Raw genomic sequence first — 18,720 nt, forward strand, 5'->3', positions numbered from 1 at the left:
TCCCATTCTACTAAGTTTGGACGTGAAAAGTTAACTGAAATGGCCGGCTTACAGTTTTTCCAAGGCAAGAGATTAGCACAAAAATTAAACAAAAAGAAGGCAAAATTTCAGTTTGAATTGCAGGCTGATGTTTATTAAATTTTCAACATAGTTTACTTTAGCATCCTCCAGATGACATTTAGAGAAAGATAAGTACTTGAGAGTATTTATAAATGCCTTTGGGAAGATTTCCACTTGGAAATTATTTCCATCATAGATTAGATAGATCTGAAATGTGTATGATCAGATTATACACTAAATAAAAGCTACTGGGGATGGAGAGAGGATGAAATGGAAAAAGAGGGTCAAAAGGAATAAACTCAGTTTTAAAATAAGTCGTGGAGTTGTGCAACATGGTAACTGTAGTTAGTAATACTGTATGGTATATTTGAAAGTTGCTAAGAGAATACATCTCAAAAGGTCTCATGACAAGAAAAAACATTTTTGTAACTATGTATGGTGATAGATAATAACAGAACTTCCTGCAGTGATCATTTTGTAGTGTATACAAATATCAAATATGTTTATTGTACATCTGAGACTAACATAAGACTATATATCAATTATACACCAATTTAAAAAGCTATCGGTTAATAAACTACATAGACAATGAGGAACTTCAGGATCCAATTCTTTTTTGTTTATTACTTTCTTTGGTTTAGGGCATGGAGAAGCAAGTTTATCATACATGCTGAATTCTTTTTTGTCACTTTCTTTGGCTCAGGACATGGAGAGGCAATGTAGTATAGTAGAAAGTCTTCTGATCTTGGATCCCACATTTCATTTGTTTGTTTGTTTGTTTCTTTCTTTCTTTTTGGATCCAACATTTCAAAACTGTCATTTCCTTACCCTCAATTTATTTATATTTAAAACAGGATAATGATAATTACATAAATTTATCTGAAGAGGTGGGAACATAGTCATTATCCTGTGATAGTGGACCTTAGGGGTAAAAGAAATTCCTCATTGACAGATGAATGGATAAGTATATCTATATCTATCTATATCTATATCTATATCTATATCATCTATATCTATATCTATCTATATCTATATATAGATATAGATATCTGGCCAATCCTGACTTAAAAGAGCAGAAAATAGATTCCACCATTTGATGGGAATCAAGTGCAAAGAACAATGGTCATTTATATATATATATATACATTACTCAGCCATCAAAAGAATGAAATCCCGTCATTTTCAATGACATGTATGGAACTAAAGGGTATTATGCTAAGCAAAATAAGTCAGTAAGAGAAAGGCAGATACCATATGATTTCACTCATATGTGGAATCTAAGAAACAAAACAGATGACCATAGGGTAAGGGAAGAAAAAATAAAATAAGATGAAAACAGAGAGGGAGGGAAACCATAAGAGACTTTAAACTATAGGAAACAAACTGAGGGTTGTTGGAGGGGAGGTGGGTGGAGGGATGGGGTAATTTGGTGATGGGCATTAAGGAGAACATTTTATGTAATGAGCACTGGGTGTTATATGTAACTGATGAATTGCTAAATCCCACCCCTGAAACCAATAATAATAAAAAAGAGGGGCACCTGAGTGGCTCAGTCAGTTAAGTATCTGTCTTCAGCTCAGGTCATATTCCAGGGTCCTGGGATCAAACCCCACTAAGGCTTCCTGCTCAGTGAGGACCATGCTTCATCCTCTCCCTCTTCCTGCCACTCTGCTTCTTGTGTTTTCTCTTTCTCTCTGTCAAATTAATTAATTAAGATACACACAAAAAAGAATTCCGTATGACAAACTGAGGTGTAGTTGCATTGAATAGAACAAAAGTTATCCTAGAAATTCATTTAGGATTGTCTACACAATGAACCAATGAACCTGCACAATGACCCCCTCCTTTTAGTGAGAGCAAAAATAATGAAATAAACAATGCACAAACAATAGATAAAATTGACAAACAAAAAACTTGTTCATTGAAGATATTAGTGAGATCGGTAAATCTTGGCAAAAATGAAGAAAATAAGGAGAGAAAACAAAGTGTTATATCAGGAATGAAAGAAAAAATTGCCCACGGGGATTACAAATATTAAAAAGACAATAAGCATATTATGAGCAAATATAGGTCAATAATTCTACAACTTAAAAGAAATAGGCAAATATCTTTAAAAAATACAATGTCTTATATCTTAAATCAATGACCTAATCTTCTACCATATGAAACAAGAAAAAGTGGAACTAGACCCAAAGCAAGGAGAAGGAAGGAATTAATAAATATTTGAGTGGAAATAAATAAAACAGAGGATATAATACCAGAGAGAAAATTAGCAAAACCAAAAGCGAATTCTTCAAGAATATCAATGAAATTGACAACCTAGTAGCTCCACTGATCAAGGAAAAAAGACAATAATCAAATTAATAAAATCAGGATGGAAATAGGTGACATTACTATCAACTTTGGGGAAATAAAATCAATTGTAAGTAAGAAATATGAACAATTTTATGCCAACAAATTAGATAGTATAGATGAAATGGACAAATTCCTAGAAACATAAAAGCTACAAAACTGACTCAAGAAGAAATAGAAAATCTGAATAGACTTATAACAAGTGAAGAGATATAATTAGTATTAAAATTTTTTTCTCACAAATAAAAGCCCAGGGCAAGATTGTTTCACTGGAAAATTGGTAAATTTTACTCAATGTTTAAAGTATTAACACTAATCTGTAACAAAATCTTCCAAAAAATAGAAGAGGATAGAATACTTCTCAACATATGTTATGAGGTCAATGTTAACTTGATACAAAGTCAATCAAAGACAGCACAAGGAAAAAAATGCACAGACCATTACCCTTTATGAATATAGATACCAAAAATACTCAAAACAAACAGTAGCAAACTGAATTCAGAGACGTATGGCAAGGATCATACATCATGACGAGAGAGAATTTCTCCCAAGAATTCAAGCTTGATTGAACATAAAAATCAATGTAACACATGGTGTTAATAGAATAAAAAACAAAAGCCTCACAACATATAAATAAATAAAGAAAAATCACTTGACAAAATCCAGCACATTTTTTTTTTAATTTTTAAAGTTTACTTTTTTTCTTTTTCACATTTTTATTTAAACTCTAGTTAGTTAACATATAGTGTAAGATTGGTTTCAGGAGTAGAATTTACTGATTTATCAGTTGCATATAACACCCAGTGCTCATTACTTCAAGTGCCCTTCTTAATGCCCGTCACCCAATAACCCCATTCCCCAGCTACCTCTTCTTTTTTTTTTTTAATTAATTTTTATTGGTGTTCAATTTACCAACATACAGAGAAACACCCAGTGCTCATCCCGTCAAGTGTCCGCCTCAGTGCCTGCACATTCTTATGATTAAAAAAAAAAACAAAACTTAACTAACTAGGGATAAAGAGGTCCTAACCTGATCAAGATCTCTATAAGAACCCCAAGATTATATTACATTAATAGGGAAATATGAAAGCTTTTATCCTCAGATCAGGAACAAGATAAGAGGTAACAATGTTGCTACTTCTGTTCAAAACTGTACTAAGAGTTCTAGCTAGGGGAATTAATCAAGTAAAAGACAATTCAGATTAGAAGGGAGGAAATAAAGCTATCTATATCTGCAGGTGACATGATCTTATACACAGAAATTTTTTTAAAAAAAATACATACACACTGAAAAAAATTATTAGAATAATCGATGGACTCCCAAATGTTTCAGAATGTGAAGTCAGTATACAAAATCCATTGTATTGCTACACACTAGCAATAAATAATCTGAAAATCAAATTAAGAAAGTAACTCCATTTATGATGCATTCAAAATAAGATTCTTAGGAGTAAATTTAATAAAATAAGTGTTAGACTTGAAAACTATCAAAAAAAGCACCGAAATATTTTATAAAAAGGTCTAAATTAAGAGAAAGACATTTATGTTTATGTGTTGGAAAACTTAATATTGTTAAGATGGCAATATTCTCCAGACTGATCTATAGATCCAATGCAATTCCTATCAAAATCCCAGGAGTTTTTTTGTTGTTGTTGAAATTGACAAGCTGATCCTAAAGTTCATATTAAAAGATAAGAGATCCAGAAGAGCCAAAACAATCTTGAGAAAGTACAAAATTGGAGGACTCACAGTTCCCAACTTCAAAAATTACTACATAGTACATTAATTAAGACTCTATGATACTGGCATAAGGATAGGCATATAAATCATGAAATAAATCATGAAATAAATTGAGAATCCAGAAGTAAAACCATACGTGATCAATTGGTATTCAACAAGTATGCCAAAACATTTCAATGGGGGAAAGAATAGTCTTCTCAACAAATACCGTTGGAACAACTGGATATCCACATGCAAAAGAATAAAACTGTGTCTCTTCCTCACAACGTATCCAAAAATTAACTCAAAACAGATCAGAAATTTAAATGTAAGAGCTAAAAAATAATTTTTAAAAAACCCCTCAGAACAAAACATAAGAATAAATCTTTTAAATCTTAGATTAGGCAATGTTTGTTTTTTAGATATGATGCCAAAAGCATGGGTAACAAAAGAAAACTTAAATTGGACTTCATGAAAATTGAAAACTTTGGTGATTTATTTATTTATTTATTTATTTATTTATTTATTTATTTATTTTTGAGAGAGAGAGAGCACAAGCATAAGTGGGGGAGGGGGGAGGGCCAAGAGAGAGAGAGAGACAGAAACAGAGAGACAGAATCTTAAGCAGTCTCCATGCTCAGCCCAACACAGGGTTTGATTTCACAACCCTGAGATCGTGACCCGGGCCAAAATCAAGAGTCTGACACTTAATTGACTGAGTCATCTAGGTGCCTAAAAAAGTTTTATGCTTTAAAGGACACTATCAAGAAAGTAAAATGACAATCCAGAGACTGAGAAATTTTTGCAAACCATATCTGATAAAGGTCTAGTATACAGAATATGGAACAAACTTTTACAGCCCAACAATAAAAAGGCAAGTAACCCAATTTAAATAGGGTATATTATTTGGGGACATCCAAATATCACCAAATAAGATATATAAGTGGCCAATTGGCAAATGAAAAAATGCTCAACATCATTAGGCATTAGGGAAATGCAAATCAAAGCCCTAATGAAATGCAACTCACACCCATTAGGTTGGCTACAACAAAAATTTTCAAACTCCCAAAATTGCTGGTAGGAATGTAAACTGGTAGAGCTGCTTTGGAAAACAGTTTGGCATTTCCTCAAAAAGTTAAATATAGAGTTACCATATGACCCCACAATTCCACTCGTAGTTATATATCCAAGAGAACTGAAAAAAAAAATAGATTTACCATACATAAATATTCATTCTAGTATATTTCATAATAGCCAAAAAGTGACACAGCACAAATGTTCATCAATTGATGACTGGATAAACAAAATATAGTGTATTTATGCAATGAGATATTATTTAGCCATTAAATGAATGACATGTTTATCCATATTACAACACGGATAAATCTTGACAACATGCTAAGTGAAATAAGCCAGACACTAAAGGCCACATATTTTATATTATTCCATTTTTGTGAAACATCCAGAAAAGTCAAATACATAGAGATAGAAAGTATATTAGTAGTTGTCAAGGACTGAAATGGGAAGGAATGGGGAATGACTGGGTATGGGGTTCCTTTTTGGGATGCTAAAGCTACTCTGAATTAGATAATGATGATCATCGTACAATCTTGTGAATATAGTAAAAACTACTGAATAATTTGAAAGGATGAGTTTTATGGAATGTAAATTATATCTCATTATTAAAAATTGAACATATATCTCACCTTTGATACAGCAATTCCAGTCAAATTCACCTGAGGGAAAATAAAGCATACATCTACAAAAAGACTTGTATGAGAATGTTCATGTCAGTTTTGTTCATATAATCCAAAAACTTTAACTGATCCAAGAGTCCATGATCAGAAGAATGAATAAGGAAATTGTGGGATAGTCAAACTGTGCTATATGATGCAGCAATAAAAAATAATTAACTACGGCAACATGAATAAATTCAAAAGCCATTAAACTGAATAAGAGAAGACAAGCTGAAAACAATAAATACTGTATAATTAATAAACTTTTCTGAAGCTTAAAAACAGCTAAAATCAGCACATGTGGTGTGGGGTTTCACTGGTAGCAGCATGAGTGAAATGTGGAAGGTGACTGAAATGTTCTGAATATTGATTAGAATGGTAGGCAGATCGATATATACAGTCACCAAACTTCATCAATTTGACAGCAAAGAGCTGTGAATTTCATCGTATGTAAATTTTATATAATTTTTTAAAGTTAATATTTTAAAAGAATGACTGCAATCCAACTCAAGGCCAAAAGAAAAATGTGTTTAAAAAGAGGTTTATGTTTTAATAGCTTTATTAATATTTAATTGACATACAATGAAATGAAGATTTTAAAGTATATAATTTGATATTTTCTGATGGAAAACATGAACTCATAAAGAAGGACTTCAAGGGAGATTTCAGGGAAATGAAAAGATCTGATGAGGAAATGAAGAGTTTACATGAAGTAATCACAGGAGACTAGGACTTTTAAATTACTCAGGCACAGAGATCACAGGCTATAGTTGAAACTGCTCTAGAAGGAAAGAGAAAGAAATATTAGCTACTTCCACTCCATCCACCACCTCAAGCCTCAGGAGACCCCAGGTCTCACTCTTTCAACTCATCTCTTTTCTCTTGTATAATACAGATATTTGGGGAAATTAAATAAATAAATAAATAAATAAATAAATAAATAAATAAATAAATTCCTTGTCCTCCACTTTCAAGAACTCGTGTTTGTTGGAAGTGGCGGCAGAGTTGGAGATGGGGTGGAAGAGAGGAAACTCTTCCCCAATGAGATTTTTCAACAGTCCCAACCACTTCATGAGAAGAGGGTCAGTGAGGTCTTCCATCTACATTTCTTTCTGGATTTTCTCCCCACATCTCCATCACTGTGCAACCATGAATCCAGTGTGGTTATTATATACTACAAAAAAATGGTATATAATTACTTATGGCCTGGCAGCCTGATTGCCTGGATTTTAAGGCATTGCCACAAAGGCTAGTTTTTAGCCTGGACACTACAGTCCTGGGAAGAGCAACAAAGATCCAGAGGTCAACCTCACCCTGAGTCCGTCAATGAGTTCACATGATCCTCATCCAACAAGGGGATATTTTTCCAGTAGCAACTCTAGCTTCTGGAACCTTAACCTGTAGATAACCAACGAGGTCATTTAATGCCATGCTTGCCACATCCTCAGCTGTAGTCACAGCTGGACTACAGAGTTTTAGTTCACAACTCTGGACTAAAACTCTCGCTTTCTATCTACCAAAAGGCACTCCAAAATGAGAAATCAGTGAGAAACATAAAACAAAGAGGGACGTGTTACTCTTCTTGTACTTAGAATTGCACCCTCCCACCAGCTCCACCCATTACCCCAGCCCCAAACCAAAACGTTTACTCTCATTCTACCCAAATAGGCAGCAAAGAGGACCCTTCTCTCTGAAGGTTGCTTGATTTTTGCCGAGGGACCACTCCTAGCCCTGGGGAATATCCCCCTGCTCCAGAAGAAGCCATTATAAAATTAACTGGCGATAAAACTGACCACAGGGGGATTGTGGGGCATTTATCTTTTCAAACGTCTTGTTGTTTTTGTCCATCTGGTTGCATTTAGTCCAGAGGTATAATTTCCAGTGCTGCTCTTTTCTGGTAGACCATACAATTAAGGTATTTGAAAAACAAACAGCTCTTAACCACTGCATGGTGAGAAGCTAGTTTAGCAATCTGTGACCCATTTTCCCAGAGCAAACACAGTTATAGATCCAGGATGATCATAAAGCAAGAATTGAGAGTCAGGAATTATTATTTAATAATAATAATCTAACGTCTTCTGGCACTTCTCAGAGAAGAGAAAATGGGATATGAAGAGGGCAGGGAGATGAGGCTGTTGAAGAAATTATACTCTTTGTAGCTTTCCAGTGGAAATTCTCAATATTTTCTTTAGGACATATAATATATATATATATACACACATATATATATATTCCAAATATAATATATATATTTGGAACACACAGAAGGGAAAGACTCAGTGATAGCTTTTACCGACAGACATGATCATATCAGGGAAATAAGGGTGCCTGAATCACATTCAAGAACAAGCATGGCTGTGAAACTTTGAAAGCCCCTAGATCCATGCATGAACAGAATTAAGTGTGCAAAATAATTGATGCTAGAGTCACCACTATATCCTTGCGCTCAAACTCAGGTTATGAAACTTTTGCTTTTATTAGTGTATTCTTACAAATAAGCATCACACTTCCATCTCACATGGGAATTTCTATGCATATTTTTCCATGGTGCTGTGGTGCAATGCACTTTGGGAATCTTTCAAAATCTTTCACTAAAAATGAAGTAATTGTTTGTGTGTGTGGCTGGTTTTGGTCAAAAGTGCAACTCAAGTCATTGATGCTATTCATCATTTGGTTCTGAATGACTTTTCTCCCCTCAAATCTCACCCAACACATATAAAAACATTCTACCAGCAAAGATTTTGAGGGCCCTTGGTTTTGGATTTTGTTTTGGATTTTGAGGGCCTTTTGCAAAATGCCCTTTGTGTTGCATTGGGTTTGTTGTTTTCTTGTTTCCCTCATTGTATGGATGGCCTTGTAGAGAATCTAGGTGTAGGGTGATGAATGAAATAATCCAAATAGAGAGTGAATCTTATTTTGGACCAAAAAAATAACCAAATGGACCAAAAAAATAATAATAACAGAAGGGGAAGTCAGATCAGGCAAAAAAAAAAAAAAAAAAAGAAAAAGAAATACTGAAATACTGTGAATTTGTCAATTCACCAGCCTTGCTGGTGTTCTCTGGGGACAGTGCTCCAAGAATTCTAAAGCAGAACTCAGAGAGGGGAAAAGTCACAATGATCTTGTAGAGTGTCACCTTTACCATCATAGGGGGTCACTTCCTCAAGGACGTGCCCCTGTTCCTCAGTTGTGTCCTGACTTGCCCTGAGAAGAACCTTTCATTTTGATTCCAAACTTGAGTCAATGAGGATAAATTCCTCTTTGTTATGAGACATGGAAAGATTCGTCTTGACAGTGATGCATCCCCCACACTAGGAAAGCATATGGGTACACTAGATATTGGCATTCAACTTCTGAAGGCCAAGGAATGTAGGCATTTAATTGGATTCCTAGTCCTGGTTTGGGTCTTCAGAGGTGGGACTGTGTTACATTGGGTTTGTTGTTTTCTTGTTTCCCTCATTGTATGGATGGCCTTGTAGAGAATCTAGGTGTAGGGTGATGAATGAAATAATCCAAATAGAGAGTGAAAAATTGTGGAAAGAAAAGCCTTATGAGCTTCAATATTAATGTCTGTATTCTCTCACCCCTGATCCACTCCTCTCTCTATTTCTCTCCATTTATTCATTTCCCACATAACGTATATACATTAAGCAAAAATGTGCTAGCTACCGGACTCTGTGTGAAGAGTACAAAGGTGATTATGGACCCTCCTACCTTCAAGGGGTCCATATTCTAGTCTCTCCTTTTGTCCTTCACTTTCCTCTCCAGTTCCTAGTCTGTACATATCACCATAAGGTATAAGATATGAATATTTACTTAGGAAAGGGATTTGGGAGAATTCATTTTTTTTTCCCCAAAAGATGTTACCTTGAGGAAGAAATCAAACATCAAACTAGAATTATAACAGAAGGAGAAACTTGATGGGATGAGCACTGGGTGTTATTCTGTATGTTGGCAAATTGAACACCAATAAAAAAATAAATTTATTATTAAAAAAAAGAAAAAAAGAAATGGACCCCCCCCCAAAAAAATAACAGAACAGGAAGTCAGATCAGGCAAAAAAAAAAAAAAAAAAGAAAAGAAAAAGAAATACTGAAATACTGTGAATTTGTCAAGCATTGAAACTCCTTATGGAAGCAGAATTAACTTTCTCCCCAAGGGAGCTCCAGGATTTGGAGCACCCTCCCCTCCCCTTCCCCTCAATTGGATATGACTTAAAGAGATGCACCAAATGAGTAGTTTAAGAAGCCCCGTGAGTTTTCCATTTGACAGTTTCCCAGGCTTTGCTCATCTTCTTCTCCACTCACCCACAACAGTTGCAGCTCCTCCTTTCAGAATGCAAGAGAAAGTTCCAGGGCCCCCTCCCTCCTCTCCACTTCGCCAGCCACCTGTGCAGCTGAGCTCCTCACACCCCTCAGCAGCTGCTGCTGAGTGAAGTCACAAGGTATTTTGGTCCGGATGACAGAGGTGTGAATGGCAGCTTCCACCCAACTCAGATGAGATCATGCATGTGAACTCTCTCTGCAAATGATAAAACCTTGATTAGACAAATGCAGGGGGGGGGGGGAGGCGGGTACTTTACAACTCTGAAGCTCACTGCCTTATACACATAGCAGACATGCCGTAGGGAAAGGATCACTTCTCTTGTCCCCAGAGACAAGGGTCCATTTCCTTCTCCCATTGACAGCATCCCCATTTCCTATATCTGTATCTGTGGGAGAGAATTGAGTCCAAGAGCTAAGGATGCAAAGACAGGAAGGACTAAATAGTCCTTATTGATCACCCCCTGTTGCAAAATGTAAAAGGTTTGCCTCCTGTTCCCACAGGGACGTTAAGTGTCATTAAAGATGAAACCAGCAAGCCTGAAAGTGAGTTCTCTTCGATGAGTGTGAGTTCTTATACTTTCAGAATGTCTGCAGCTCACCTCACAGGCTGTCTACGATGACTAAATGAAGGGAACACTTAAGGCATAAAACTGGATAATTCAAAAAGAATGAGGAAGTGAGAAAGGCCTATTATTTGGTTTCTTTCATTCCCCAGAGGTCTGCTTGCCCTGGCCAGCATCGGTATAGACTCTAAATACCAGCTCCTTGCCTCTGGTCTTTTCCTGAGCCAATCATTCCTCCACTCTATTAAACACATTTTTTTTTTATTTTTTTTGCTGATATCTTTTTTTTTAAATTAATTTTTATTGGTGTTCAATTTACCAACATACAGAAAAACACCCAGTGCTCATCCCGTCAAGTGTCCACCTCAGTGCCCATCACCCATTCCCCTCCAACACCCACCCTCCTCCCCTTCCACCACCCCTAGTTCGTTTCCCCGAGTTAGGAGTCTTTATGTTCTGTCTCCCTTCCTGATATTTCCCAACATTTCTTCTCCCTTCCTTTATATTCCCTTTCACTATTATTCATATTCCCCAAATGAATGAGAACATACACTGTTTGTCCTTCTCCGACTGACTTACTTCACTCAGCATAATACCCTCCAGTTCCATCCACATTGAAGCAAATGGTGGGTATTTGTCGTTTCTAATGGCTGAGGAATATTCCATTGTATACATAGACCACATCTTCTTTATCCATTCATCTTTCGATGGACACCGAGGCTCCTTCCACAGTTTGGCTATTGTGGACATTGCTGCTATAAACATCGGGGTGCAGGTGTCCCGGCGTTTCATTGCATCTGAATCTTTGGGGTAAATCCCCAACAGTGCAATTGCTGGGTCATAGGGCAGGTCTATTTTTAACTCTTTGAGGAACCTCCACACAGTTTTCCAGAGTGGCTGCACCAGGTCACATTCCCACCAACAGTGTAAGAGGGTTCCCTTTTCTCCGCATCCTCTCCAACATTTGTTGTTTCCTGCCTTGTTAATTTTCCCCATTCTCACTGGTGTGAGGTGGGATCTCATTGTGGTTTTGATTTGTATTTCCCTGATGGCAAGTGATGCGGAGCATTTTCTCATGTGCATGTTGGCCATGTCCATGTCTTCCTCTGTGAGATTTCTCTTCATGTCTTTTGCCCATTTCATGATTGGATTGTTTGTTTCTTTGGTGTTGAGCTTAATAAGTTCTTTATAGATTTTGGAAACTAGCCCTTTATCTGATATGTCATTTGCAAATATCTTCTCCCATTCTGTAGGTTGTCTTTTAGTTTTGTTGACTGTATCCTTTGCTGTGCAAAAGCTTCTTATCTTGATGAAGTCCCAATAGTTCATTTTTGCTTTTGTTTCTTTTGCCTTTGTGGATGTATCTTGCAAGTTACTGTGGCCGAGTTCAAAGAGGGTGTTGCCTGTGTTCTCTTCTATGATTTTGATGGACTCTTGTCTCACATTTAGATCTCTCATCCATTTTGAGTTTATCTTTGTGTATGGTGAAAGAGAGTGGTCCAGTTTCATTCTTCTGCATGTGGATGTCCAATTTTCCCAGCACCATTTATTGAAGAGACTGTCTTTCTTCCAACGGATAGTCTTTCCTCCTTTATCGAATATTAGATGACCATACATTTCAGGGTCCACTTCTGGATTCTCTATTCTGTTCCATTGATCTATGTGTCTGTTTTTGTGCCAGTACCACACTGTCTTGATGACCACAGCTTTGTAGTACAACCTGAAATCTGGCATTGTGGTGCCCCCAGCTATGGTTTTCCTTTTTAAAATTCCCCTGGCTATTCGGGGTCTTTTCTGATTCCACACAAATCTTAAAATAATTTGTTCTAACTCTCTGAAGAAAGTCCATGGTATTTTGATAGGGATTGCATTAAACGTGTAAATTGCCCTGGGTAACATTGACATTTTTACAATATTAATTCTGCCAATCCATGAGCATGGAATATTTTTCCATCTCTTTGTGTCTTCCTCAATTTCTTTCAGAAGTGTTCTATAGTTTTTAGGGTATAGATCCTTTACCTCTTTGGTTAGGTTTATTCCTAGGTATCTTATGCTTTTGGGTGCAATTGTAAATGGGATTGACTCCTTAATTTCTCTTTCTTCAGTCTCATTGTTAGTGTATAGAAATGCCATTGATTTCTGGGCATTGATTTTGTATCCTGCCATGCTACCAAATTGCTGTATGAGTTCTAGCAATCTTGGGGTGGAGGCTTTTGGGTTTTCTATGTAGAGTATCATGTCATCGGCGAAGAGGGAGAGTTTGACTTCTTCTTTGCCAATTTAAACACATTTTAAAAGCAAATCTCATCATTCACTCCCCTACTTAAAACCTTTCACAGGTTCACTTTGCCTAAGCCCAATTCCCATCGACTTATTCAATGCATAGACCTTCCATCCCCTGCCCCTGTCATTCCCCTCCCTACAGGGACCCTTCTTAGCTCTCTTCTCCTGTCTCTTTCATGGGCAGTATGTTCATTCTCATCTTTTGTGATTCCTCCAACACAATCTCTGGGTATTTGTGACCTGCCACTTCCAGGGTATGCCATTAGCCTCCTCTTTGTTTCTTCATAAAACTCCTATCCACTCTTCAAAACCCAACCAAAACATCAAGTTCTGTAATTCTTTCACTGCATCTGATCTTTTCTGCCTCTCTGTTTTCTCTGCTCCTTATAGTGACCCTCTCATTGGATTTTATATGTTTAATTGAAACATAATGGCTTAGTAATTAAGTTACAAGCTCTGGAGTCAGACAGCTTAGATTTGCATCTTGCTTTAGTTGTGTGATTTAGGAGAGTTATCTAATTCTCTGTTCCTTACTTCATTCATCTGTCAAATGCGGGATTAAAAATCATACCCGTCTCAGAAGTTATTGTGAGAATTAAATGAGTAAATGCTTGGAACACTATCTGGCATATAGTAAGTGCTCAATAAATATCAGCCACTGCTTCTCTGCCTGTCTACCTAAGGCTGGACTGAGCTACCCTTAAGGACAGGACTGGGACATTGAATCAGCGCAAAACACTTCTGCCCTGAGCCTTAGAATGGGTATTCTTTTTTTCTTTCCAAGTTAATTCTGCAAGTTTTAACCAACAGCTTTGATTGCATAACTTTGGAACTTGGAACTCCATCTTGTGAGTGCTGGAGGCCCTCACATCCTTTTAGATAAGAGGCAAACCAACTCTTTCCCAAATTTCCCATTTCAAACCAATGACCCAACAGCACTGACATCTCCTCCCTTTGGCCCTTATCTCTGTCCTCATCCACCCTTCCGGACTCCTCTTCATGCTGCCTGGTTTATCCTCTGTTTAGTGCCTACCTGGAGACTCTATTTAATTACTACAGCTGTCTGAACATTTGGAAGTGGGAAAACTAGGGCTAAGGGAGCCATTGGCAGGAAGGGACCACAGACAAGGTTTACCATGTGGTGTCTGTGAAGGGTGGTCTGCCACAGAGAGAAGGTAACTGTCCTGGCCCTGTTCTCACACAACTCAGCGTGTGACAGACACGTTGCCCATTTCAGAATTGCCCAGGGACACTTTTCAGAGTGCAGCATTCCAGGCTGCACATCCCTTTCCCTTGCTCCCTGCAGCTCTAGTCAACCAGAAGGAGCCCTGTGGGTGGGGTCCAGGATTTTTCAGATTAAATACAACTCCCAGGGTATTCTGTACACACTCACACTCAGAGCCAGTGGCCTAGAGACATGAACTTAGATTCTGCTCCTGGTATGAACTTGACCTGTCTCAAGGTGATGGGGACATCCTCTATTCTGACTAGCATACCTCTTCTCTTCCTAAGACCTCCACTTCTGCTCCAGATGTTGATCCTGATTCCAGAAAAACTGACTTACGCTTCTTTCCTGAGAAAGAGGATCACAAATTACATCACACCTATTACCTTTGATTAAATCTCCCTGCCCCATCTCTGCAATTTGGCCATGGACTCCACCAGGAGGTGCGAGTACGATTCAGAGAGTCACAGACATAAATCTCTTTGCCTGCCTCCACTTTCCAGTCTAGAGTATTAGCCTAGGTGACGTCTTCCTACAGCTTAATTTACTTTTAATTAACATAGCTGATTACTGAAGATGATTTTCTTCTTAGGAACCAAGACTCTACAGATAAAACTGAAGTTCTCCATGACCCCTTTCCTTCCATACCTCTCTCCAGATATAACTACTGCTATCGTTGGGTATAAGTCTTGCTAGAAATATTTCTGTACATTTACATTTATGGAAATACATACAGAAAACATGTGTGGAGGGGTAGTTAGGGCTGGAGATATAAAGGTTTTATTTATTTATTTGACAGAGAGAGAACACAATCAGGGGGAGCAGGAGAGGGAGAGGGAGAGGGAGAAGCAGGTTCCCTGCTGAGCAAGAAGCCAGATGTGGGGCTCAATCTCAGAACCCTGGATCATGGCCTGAGCCAAAAACAGATGCTTAGCTGACTGACCTACTCAGGCACCCTTGGTTGTATATTTTTAAATAAATTATACCATACTATATATTGCTTGGTAGGGATTTTTTTCCCCATTTAAATTAGTCTTTGATGATAAGGGAAGGAAGGGAAAACCGATTCGGAAAAAAATCAGAGAAGGAGACAAACCATGAGAGACTTAACTCTGAGAAACAAACTGAGGGTTGCTGGAGGGGAAGTGAGTAGGGAGGTGGGGTAACTGGGTGATGGGCATTGAGGAGGGCGCATGACGTTATATGCAATGTTATATAGCCCTGGGTATTATGCACAACTGATGAATTATTGAAAACTACATCTGAAATTAATGATGTACTATATGTTGGCTAATTGAAATTAAATTTAAAAAAAAGAAAAAAACTAATTAGTCTTTGAGGTTTTGCCTTATCTTCATAAAGCTCTACTTCACCGAAAGGAAAAACATACATTGTGCTCTATCTTACGAATGTTCCATTATTTTTAGCATTGATGCAATGAATTGTGTTTCTTATAAAGGGGATTACAGTAAACACTCTGGCTGGTGCCTCCTGTGGACTCATGTGAGTTTAGCTCTACAAAGACACTGAACATGGAACAGGGGATGAAAGGCCATCCGTATTTTAAATTTTAATAGAGATTGGCAAATGTCTTTCCAAATGTCTGTATTAATTTTTAATGCTTCCTGTCCTGTTAGGAAGGTGCCCCATTCCCACGTGTGTCAATTGTTTCTTGCTGGTCCATCTTTCCTACATTCTGAGCTGCCAGGTGCCACTGGTTGTGACTCTGCTCTCACATGGCCATGTGAGTGTCTCCGACAGGCTATCTAGGCAGCCAGGGAGGCCCTGCTGCTTTGGAGTGCCCCTGACTCCATCCATTTCAGAAGGTGATCCTGAGACAAAGGCAATCAATGGCCTCCCACCTGTGTTTTCACCAAGTCAGTCCAAACTGACATTTCCTTTCATGAATGAGCCTGATGTGCCATCCTTTGAACAAGAAAGTGACCAACCCATTTCAGGTGGATTTATTGCTCACCTGTCAAGGGTTTGGGCAGTGCTAGGTGTTGTGCATTTTAGATGTGAATGCAGACTTTACCACTTGTCCCCAAGGAGCTTGTGACTGGATTAAAAGAGCAAGGTCAGTTGCAAGCATAAAACAAGTATGGGGTGTACTTGGCTGGAGGACTCTAACCAGAAAAAGAAAATCTATGAAGTATTCTCAATCCATGAGGTATTCAAGCTCCAGTGGTTCTCTCCACTTTCCTCAGTCTTGTTAGGTTTCTTGTTCAGTTTTCCTTCCTACCCTAAGAGCTCCCACTGCAGAGATGAGATGAGGGAGGGAACAATAGAGGATGCATCCCATGACAGTTTGAAGGAAAAGGGAAAGAAAGGCCTTGTTGCTGAAATAATCAGTTAACTCCATAAACTAGAGTGCAATATAGATTTTTCTTTTGAAAGAGATAGAGCTTTATGAAGACGTGCAAAACCTCCATGACATATAAATGGGGAAAAAACCTGACAGAGCAACACATACAGTATGGGTATAGTTTACTTAAAAATCCAAAAACAAGCACTGTGCATGCAGGGAAGAGAAAAGGAGGAGTTAAAGTGTCCTTCTGTTGACCCTCCTTCCTCTAAGTATGTCAACCTACTCACCAATACTCTTCTTCCAGCACCTCTCCACCCACCACCCACCCACCCAAACAGCCACTTTTGTTCCTAGAAGACTTCATTCAACACCCAATGGTTACTGAGCAGCTGTTTAAACAGCATATAATACATTGTGTTAGGTGCTGTGGAGGACAGCGGGATGAATGAAACCCAGCTCCATCCTTCACTGGGGCAGCTGACATTTATCCACAGAGATGTTTGGTCGTTATTGCTGTTCAAATAATTCAATATCAGTGCAGCTGGTTTATCACTGATCCTTTGTCTCTGTCTCTCTCACTCACCCTCTCACTTGAAGGCAGGGGGATAGAATGGTTTTCTCTTGTTTCATGGAATATAAAACATAGAGAAATATCTGCTAACAGGACATGGCATATATCTAGATTGAGATTATAAATACTGGGGATGCATTTCTTTCATAAAATTTAGATGTGTTAACATTTTTTTTTAAGATTTTTTTATTTATTTATTCATGATAGACAGAGAGAGAGAGAAGCAGAGACACAGGCAGAGGGAGAAGCAGGCTCCATGCACCGGGAGCCTGATGTGGGATTCGATCCCGGGTCTCCAGGATCGCGCCCTGGGCCAAAGGCAGGCGCCAAACCACTGCGCCACCCAGGGATCCCAACATTTTGATTCCATTTCTTGTACAGGGATGACCAGACATTTGTAGAGTGCACTTAGTAGAAAATGGCCTCATAATCAATTCTCTCTTTCCCCCCACAAATATCCTCTAATGGTAATGGAGGTACTTTTGAACAAAAGAAGAATACCTATAGGAGCTGTGCTCTCTATTTACAGTGTTTAAAGGCAGCTACATGGAAAGCTTGCCGAAAGTAAGCTTTAGTTTGTGTTCTGATACAGGCTCTACATTTTTGTGTAAAACGAATCAGGGCCAGAAGAGCCCATTTGTGTTTCAGTGTAGAATTGATTTTGTTTTCCGCAATAGAGGCTGAGGATATGGCAGGAATGAGACTTCAGCTCATGAGATAACTCACGAGATGATTACGGCCTGGTCTATCTTCATTGCGGCTGCCCTGGATTCTAGTTCTGAATGCTTAACTCTCCTTACAGAATCTGCTTTCCCTAAATGGGTTACTACTAGTTCCTTGGGAACTAGTATAAGGAAGGCAAAAATAATAAGTCATTCTATAGGAATGTTTATCTCCTTCACAGGAAACTCCATGGCCCCCGACAACCATACTCCCCACACCCCAAAACTTGGATCTGAGCACAGTAACAATGGTTCACAGTGTATTTGTCAAACTCTACTTATTTCATCTAAAACAACACCAGACTTGGGCCAGATTAAGGACCTCCCTTGCCACTTTCCTCTTGCATCAGATGAAGACAGAAGACATTCGTACCCCTGTTGCAATAGTCTGGCCTCCTGTGACACTGCTTCAACAGAACTATCTACATTTCTGTTTCACAAAAATAATGAACAGCAGCTTTTGGATATTGGACACTAGGTAAATGAATATTTGGAAAAAGGCATCATTTAGAGATGCATCCAAGCTACATTACTGACTAGAATTATTTTGTATATTTTTTATTGGAGTTTTATTTGCCAACATATAGCATAACACCCAGTGCTCATCCCGTCAAGTGCCCCCCTCAGTGCCCGTTACCCAAGTCACCCCATCCCCCCCACCTCCCTTTCCACCACCCCTTGTTCATTTCCCAGAGTTAGGAGTCTCTCATGTTCTGTCTCCCTCTCTGATATTTCCCACTCATTTTCTCTCCTTTCCCCTTTATTCCTGTTCACTTTTTTTAATATTCCCCAAATGAATGAGACCATATAATGTTTGTCCTTCTCCGAATGACTTATTTCACTCAGCATCATACCC

This window comes from Vulpes vulpes, chromosome 16 (genome assembly GCF_048418805.1).
Source record: "Vulpes vulpes isolate BD-2025 chromosome 16, VulVul3, whole genome shotgun sequence".
Taxonomy (NCBI): domain Eukaryota; kingdom Metazoa; phylum Chordata; class Mammalia; order Carnivora; family Canidae; genus Vulpes; species Vulpes vulpes.